The 8754-nt window shown below is 29.8% G+C and overlaps 1 protein-coding gene and 1 long non-coding RNA gene across 3 annotated transcripts in view; one reads left to right on the plus strand and one right to left on the minus strand.

Moving 5' to 3' along the window:
• MTA1-like (metastasis associated 1-like) overlaps positions 1-8754 on the plus strand; it is a 71801-nt gene that overhangs the window by 59263 nt on the left and 3784 nt on the right. The window lies entirely within an intron of this gene.
• The window catches only part of LOC136795082 (uncharacterized), a 10621-nt gene continuing 5342 nt past the window's right edge, over positions 3476-8754 (minus strand). The window contains exons 2-3 of the long non-coding RNA XR_010842633.1: positions 3653-3982; positions 3476-3547 (exon numbers count right to left, since the gene is read on the minus strand). This is a non-coding gene — a long non-coding RNA (uncharacterized lncRNA). The remainder of the gene's footprint in view (positions 3548-3652; positions 3983-8754) is intronic.

The following is an 8754-nucleotide window of genomic DNA, read 5'->3' on the forward strand; positions in this document are numbered from 1 at the left end:
TTGTATAAATTGAAATCTTAGTCATTTATCATCTATTTTTAAAGAACTTTACTTTTATTAAAAGTCGATTTTATTCTAAGTGTAAGTACTATTTTGAACTCAACTGTTAAGGTATGCAAATCCTCACAATTTATGGAATATTTCTAATCATTTTGAATTAACAGAAAATGATTATTTATTTAAGAATCAGCGGTGTTAATAAATTATGTTCTAATTTTTATGTTTCGAACAAAAAACATATGTTTGTTCTCCAGTGTATTATAGCTCCCCTCATTCCCTTTAGAATTCTTAGAGTTTTCAAATTAAAAGTTATTGATTATAAATCTAATGGCATAGTATGATATTTATACATAATCATTAATGAATGTATTTGAATAACTAAAAAAATTAAATACTAAAAGATTAATAATAAAATTCAAGACTTTGCCCTTATCTAAATGTAATCTTATCCCTGAAAATACTTTTGATGTTTTAAAATTGCTCAGAATCAATCTTAGTAAGTTTTAGATTATTCCCCAATCAAACCACCTGAGAGGATTAAAAAAATAATTAATTTTTGAGCTTATTAAACAAAACTTAATGAGGTGTATTAAATTTGCAGAAACTAGGTGAATATTAGAAATATAGTTGATAATAATTTATGAAAGTTGTATTAAGACTCTGGATCAGTGGTTCTTGAAGTTTTCAGAATTTCTTGCAAGGGAGTGCCTTTAAAAATTGTTTGATAGCTTTTTTACCCCTTTAATAAAAAAAATATGAGTGTAGTGAATAAAGAAATTTATTTTACAAACAATTATGTATTCTGAAAATATGACAAGTTATATACTTGTTAAATTTTAGTAGGATGGATGCAAGTGCTTTGCGTGAACTAGTTTGTCTATGTTCGGTTTTCTTTCAGTGCAACTCTCATGTCATTTGTCACGTATAATCTTTTTCGAGATTTCATCTTTATAGTATTTAGTTAGCATAGAAAAAGGCTACTGATACTCATAGGTGGTTGCAAATGGAATCAGGACTCCTAAAGCCATCTTTTTGAAATCAGGATAGGACTGTGCCACTTATAAATATGTGTTAGTTTTTTGCAGTACTACTAAAAACGCTTTAGATTTTTCAAAAAATTCCTGTTAGTTCTCTTTCATATTATAATTTTTGATATCATTGTATTTTTTTTTTCATCATACTGACTGTGATAAAATAGGTAATTATAACAACAAATAAAAGGAATTTCCAAAATATTTAACTTATAAATATTTATTGTGTATAGTTTTTTTTTTTTTTTTTTGGAAAATACAGTAGAGTAAATATTCATTGTTTCCACAACAAAAAAAAAAAAAAGAAAAAAGAGGATAAGAATAATAAACTATGTCCAGGAAGTAAGAGTACTGTTAAGCTGTCATGCTGTGAATTTTTTTTTAAATGTTGGCAATACTGAGAGGTAGTGGGGATCTCCTAAACACTACGATGATCAGAGACCCATATCAATACCACACATCATCTCATAGCTTGCTGTATTAAGGTTCCTTCTCATGGAAGGAAAAACTCTGACTAAACTTTTTGCACGGATCAAGAATATTTAAGGCAAAAGTGCTATGAACTGAACGAACGTGTTAAATGGGTGTCGTGAATTTAATGAAGAAAGAACGAGTATTGATGACAAGCATAGGAGTGGAAGACCTTCAATTGTGACCCAGGAGTTAGTGCAAAAATCGAGGGACCTGTACATGAAAACCACCAATTGAATCTGGATGAAATGTCTTTGATGTTTCAAAAAATTTCCAGATCTTTGATACACGAAACAATTAAAGAAACGCTAGGATATTGAAAATTGTGCTCAAAATCTGTTCCTTAACAACTGACAGATCGGCACAAATTGAATCTAGGTCGCTCAATCTTGAGCAATTTGGAATTGGAAGATGAGAATTTTCTGAGCTCCATTATGGCTGGTAACATAATGGATAGTATGGGTGGCTTATTTTGGGATCATTTTGATCAATTTTTTTTCATCAGGGAGAGATGAATACTGTAGCATAATATTATGAAACCCCATAAAAGCTCAATAGAGGAATTCAAAACTAACGAACGGAAATGTTGATAAAGGATATGTGTTTGTTGCACAACCCCTGCTCGCATATGGCCAAAGCCAACATTTTTGAACTCATTTGATTGGGATGTGTTGAACCACCCTGCTAACGCTTCTGTCATGGCCCCTTCAGATTTTCATCTTTTCACCGTCCTGAAGACTAACATAGGTGGTAAAATTTTTCGAACCGATGAGGGGGTGAAACGAGAAGTCTTGAAGTGGACAAAGGAAATGTTCTTTGAGGAGGGCATCAAAAAGCTTGCACCAGGAAGGTGATTATTTGGAAAAATAAGTAACTTATATAACTATAATATCCTGTAATTATATTTTTGAATACTAAAATTTGAATACTCTTACTTTCTGTACATGCCTCAGATATCTCACCCAGTTTTGTTTTTTTTAAAGAGAATTAATTTTACTGATATTTTTAAAACATGATTCATGATTTCCATTGACAGTTTCTGTTCTATTAATATTTAAAAATTCTCAAACAACTTGAAAGAAATTATGCCCATAGATATTTATAATAAATCTCTTCAAATCACCTTTACTCTATGTTGTAATAATATTCCACTTTTCCTTGTTGCTACCTGCACAACTTTCCTGATCTGCTACTTAGGACTTCATCTGAACAAATGTCTATCTAGGAATCCTTGCTCAAGATTGAAACAACAAGAAACTAAGTTGTTTCTAATCAACTCCAATACTTAAAGATAAATTAAAGATAAGATGGGTTTTAATTTATCATAGAATTTTAATGTACATGATTATTATTAATCCTATTTGGATAAATGGTGTTGAGCTTAAGGTAAAAACCTAAAGCTCAACAATTTCAACATCAAATTCATAAACCTAATTGTCCCATATACAGTGCAAAAAAAAATATCTTTCCACTACAAATTTCATGTCCACTCAAAACCACTACTTTCATCCTAGGCTACCCATTTAATTCCTAATAGTCCTCTAAGACTTTTCTACTAGTTTATCATCATAGGGATTACTAATTTGATAGGTCTAATCTTAGAGAGCTTAAGCCGTTTTTCTAAAGATTTGCATGTGAATTTTAATGGATTGCTTGATCTGTTGGTTAACTGGGTTCATGCTAATATATTTCTATCAATATGTATTCTTTATTTTAAGTTGGTGCAGGAAATCATTTTCCCCTTCTTTATTGGCATTACTTAATTTATCAAAGCAGGAACTGTTTGTTGGTTTCAGTGTTTTGTCCTGATTAGTTAGGAGAAAATTGTATTCATGCAACATTCCCATAATTTTCATTTTTATTTTACTATAACCCTGTTCACTTAAACATGGGATAAAATAAATATTTTATAGATTATATACAAAGTTATACCAATCTTGTACCCACCAGGTGTGTGGGACAGTATTCTACAGGTCAGTTATGATCCCAGCCTTTCCTGACGACATCAATGTGATTTGGAGAACTTCTGGAATGCCTTTCTCATCCTAAAAAGGGAAACTACAAGAATAGGACTAGTGGTGAATGAAATACATGCATGTCATCCTCATTGGTGTTCATGCTGATAGACAGGTTTACACTGGTTAGCATACCTTTGAGAAAGTAGAATTCATCTATAAGCTCTAGTGAGTCCCTGAAGCATTACTCCTGAAATCCATAATAGCTGCAAATAGGTGCTACCATGGACTCCAGAGGGACCTTAAAAGCAGAGGTATCTAGAATTACTAAGATATACCTTTATAAAACTTTTATCAGACCCGTACTGACCTAAAGATTGGACCCCTGGACTCTCCCTAGACGTCAGGAGCTGGCTATTACTAGGTTTGAATACCTAATACTCTGTAGAATCTATAGGATGGTTTGTGATGATGGAGGTTAGAGAAAACACACTAATGCTGAGCTGATGGCTCTTTACAATAATCCTGAAATTGTTACAATCATTAAAATAAAACTATTACTGGGTAGCAGCAGCAGCACAGCAGAGAGCTAACAGGTGGTCAAAGTTGCCTCGCTCCTTGTGCTGCCATGTAGCAACAGTTAAGAAAAAGAAAAATATACAAGGTTAATTATTCTGAATTTTGCAAAAATAAATAAATTACCTAAATGATTGATAACAAATCTGGAAGAGAGTTAATTCAACTAATATATTAATTTTGACGAGATTACATGACATACCTCATTGAATACTGTTCACTTGTTGCTAGATTTCAGAAAATCAGTATCCTCTGATATTATGAACTTTCAATAGATGATATAAAGTGAAGAGCTTAGCGGTATCGATGCTCAACCATAAAAATAAAACTACTTATTTAGGTCAATTTTTATAAGAATTATTTTAGAAGAGGTACAATTATTGATTTAATAACAAAATTCAAACCCAGATTATTGAAATAATCTAGATTAATTATTCAAAATAGCAACATATTTTATTAAAGCTATATTTATTAAGTATCATTCTTTTTTCTTTTCTTTTTCTTTTTTTTTTTTTTTATGAACTGGAATGAATGATCCAACTACTGTTTTTCTGCTAACAGTCTGTATCCAGTGTCCCTTGGATAGAGGCTGTTGCCAGATTTGTTTTTCTTCTAATTTTACCCCTGTAGGAATACATGATATCTCTCTTACTTGACATTGTAATTGCATTTGAAGTACAGAAAACATGTTCTTACCACCCTTTTGTTGCCTGGCAGCATGAGCCTTTCTTGTCATTAAAATTAATTTGTTTTCTTCCATCATCTTAGTTTTAGTAGAGCCTTAGCCTACTTTTATGGTAAGCTTATTTATTGTCAATAATAGAAATCTTGACTCTCTAAGGTGAGTCAGGATGTATGTTTATGTTTAGTCTATATTCAAACTTGTTCCTTTTCTTGTTTACTTTTTCTTTAATATTAGAGATCTTAAACATATCCTTATAATTTTGGTTTAATCCTCACTATGAAAACAGTAGATGGCAAGTTATTTGTGTACATTGTCAACTGGTAACAATGAGCTCAATTTTTTTTCATCAGAATCACTTGGTGTATGTACCATTTTGAAATAATTTTATCATCTAAGATAATGTTATTCTTATAAGAATGTAGTATTAGCAACTCATAATTTGTTATTCAATATTTTTGTAATGAATATCAACATTTCCTTTCACTTAATCCATATTAAAATGCAATTAAAAATAAATGTTTTAAAAGAGAATTATCAAATATGTATAAGTTTAATTATAATTTTCCAATATAATGTATGATTTAATTCAATTGTGTTCATTAAAGATACCATTATCGTTTCTAATTGTTTTTAATACTTCCTGTGATCCTGTAAACATAAATAATTGTGGAGGCTTTAGTTTTTTCCTGCTGTTATTAAAATTATACTTTCTGGCTGCCTTATTTTAGTTGTATTAAAAGAATATCCTGGAAGTGTTTGTCACATCTTTAGAATTAAATGGCTATTATACTTTGTTAATCTATTTATAGTAAATGATTATTTTCACTACTAAGATTTTTAAACTGTTCATTGTAATCAAATCTAAGTATTCTAAGCATCTTGGAGGTATCTTTTGTACCATTTATTTTGAATACTAATGGTTATTTCTTGAGTCAATTTGAAACTAAAATTAGTTGCCTTAAATGAAAAAATCAAATTTACTTTTATACTATTTATATGATAGTATTTTGAAATATTTGCCTTAAAATTTAAAAGTCTTGACAACACATTTGATTCTGTTTACAATAATAAACCCAAATGATTTAGGTAAATTTATTGACCTTGATTTTGTCAAATCAATGAAATTTATTGATTTCACTGGTTGCAAATTTTATATACCTAAAAGTTTCTGGTCTATAGTTAGTTATTAAACCAATATAATATTAATTGGTTAGTATTGTATGATTAATTTTGCTTACTGTAAATTTTCTTCTCTATTTGACATTTTTGCACCCACTGATTTCAACCTTTGTAAAGTGTGGTGTCAAAGGTTTCACCAATGGGTATAGTGTGTCAGATGTTAATGATTCACTAAGCAAAGTGGGATTTTCTCGCTGATCTACATTATATTGTTGCTCATCTTAATCAAAGAACGTACTAATCTAATAATTACATATTTTATAATATTAATAAATCAGTACCATTTATACAAGTGAATGTGGTTTAGATTTTATTTTACTTTACATGGAATAGGGTTATCATAGCTATCAATGGTTTTATCATCTTATATGTTTAAATCTTTGAGATACACAGTTCAGTTTTTATCATCAAAAATAACTCGGTAAAGCTTTTTACTATATTGTCTTGTCATTAGGAGCACACTGTGAATTGCTTTGAGGTCTTATTTTTTTTTTTTTTCGCCGCATTTCTGCCATTTTATTTCGAACAGCCAGGTATACTTTAGCTTTGTTCACGTAACTCCTGTCTGAAATTAAGTCCTCTGTTGCCGCACATTTAAATATGTGATCACCGGTTACCTCACCTTCTCCACACAGGAAGTAGTCTGAAGACTTAGCCACTCCTATTCTCTTCAGGTGGTGCTGCAAATAGTCATGTCCAGTGGCCAACCTGAAGCATGCCACTGCCACCGCTCTTGGTAAAGTCAATGAAGGGCGCCTCTTAAAGTATAGTAATGCCGCCCAGTTCATGCCCCCACATTCTCCTCTATTCCTTTCCTCTGCTCTTTCAGTGATAGCACTTTGGGCCATTTTTTTTACCATGTCCATTTTTATAGAAGAAGCAGCTGTGGTTGGCTAGCCCCTAACCGTCTAAGTCGATCCGCCTCCTCATTCTCATGTATACTGCAATGGGCTGGAATCCATTGCATTACCAATACTTCTATATTCTACTAAGTATTTCTCTTTTACTTTCTATAGTTTTCCGGCATGCAAGAATTTGAGGTCTTATGGGTCTAGGATATCATATTTTCTCTCCATTGTTTTGTTATAGCACTTGGAATGTGGATAGTTACAGAAAGGGCTGTGGTTCATCATTCTTATATTGTAAAATGCTGACATTCCATTAATTTTGAAAATCAAGATTAAGACATTTTTATTGCCAAAATACATCATAAAGTGCTTTCCCGGGTGGTTTGTTACTGAAAACACCAATATTGAAAAAAACAAAAAAAAAACACTAACATCAAACCACTTTGGTCAATGGCATGCTTTGACTTGTACGGTTTTAGAAGTCTGGATGTTAAAAAGATGCTGGGTGCCACACCTTCTAAATTTGTGGTGTATGACATCATTTATTATTTGGTATATAAATAAAATTATATGATGATCCACCATGTCTGATGGAAGGTTAAGATAATTGCTTGAAAAAAGTTTCTTTTTTCATAATTATGATATTTATGTATTATATATTTTAAAAATAAGAATTGTTTAATTTTTAATTTCCCCAAAAGAAATTAATTAAAAACCAAATAATAATTGCCATCACTATAAACTTCTTATAACTTTAATTGTACTAATCTATTTCTCCCTAATTCCAAGTTAGAATCATCTATTTTCTATTAAAGATGTTATTTTTATTTTTTAACTATTTATTTATTTATTTAACATAGGGTTAACAGTAATTATAAACTTTATGGGATTGATTTTATGTAATATTTTCTATAAATATTGATGTGAACTTCACTTGATTATGTTTGTGTCTAGTATAAAGCTATATTGGATTTATTATGATAGGATTTCTGGCTAACTAAAAACTTAACTGAAAAATAATGTAGCTGTTTTCTTCAATTAATATTTTTAGAATTCCTAGAGAAACAAAGCCCACTTTTCACAATAATATACCAATTGAAAGTGACTTTTACTTGACAAGATTCTGTCTTGCTTCCTTTAATTATCATATCATCCTACCTCTATATCCCATTTTAATGTTATAACTAAAGCCCAGATTTTTATCCAATTGCTTAGTTTTTTATTATGTATTTTTTAAACCATTAATCAAATATCTTTAAGAACCAGTGTACTCAGGTGCAATAAGCCAAATTTTGGAGGATCCAAGGATTGGAATCTGTGTTTCGGAAAAGATAGAGATTAGACTCAGATCGTAGAAAAATTGTATGAAATAAAAAAAAGTACAGTACTAAGCAATTACCTCACTTCTATTAACACCCATTTTAGTTTTTTGTCCACTAAATTCAAAAAAAGTTCATTTTTAGACTAACATTTTCAATCATTAAACCAATTTAAAGGTAGTGTTACTCCCATAAGAGGCCAAGTAGAAGAAATTTTTAAAAAAATGTTACAATTTATGGAAGGTATGGGACTCTCTGTTTTATAAAATATTAATAAAAATCAAATTTAAATATTTCAGTTGATTTCAGAAATGTTAACTTTAACCCAATAATTTTAAGTGCATATAAATTTTCCTCTAACTAATTCATTTGCATTTTATTTATTTAGTTTATATTGTAAATTAGTTTTAAATACAACCATGGCTAATTTTAAGTTTATAGTAATTTCATATTTTATTTTTCAAAATGTGTCTCACATATTTTTATTCATTAACATAAATATTTTTAATATATTTACTTAAAGTTTCTTATTTGTTATAACATGTTTTAATTATTTTTTTTTATTCATTTGCATATCTATCATTTGTCTATTGTATTTTTAATTAGTTATCTTTTTTTAAATATGACCATTGTGATTTTTCTTTTGTTACTAATTATAAGTCTCTCTAATTGTGTCTTTTTTAAAAAATG

Source organism: Halyomorpha halys, unplaced genomic scaffold (genome assembly GCF_000696795.3).
Source record: "Halyomorpha halys isolate HHAL.00 unplaced genomic scaffold, Hhal_1.1 Scaffold415.1, whole genome shotgun sequence".
Classification (NCBI taxonomy): domain Eukaryota; kingdom Metazoa; phylum Arthropoda; class Insecta; order Hemiptera; family Pentatomidae; genus Halyomorpha; species Halyomorpha halys.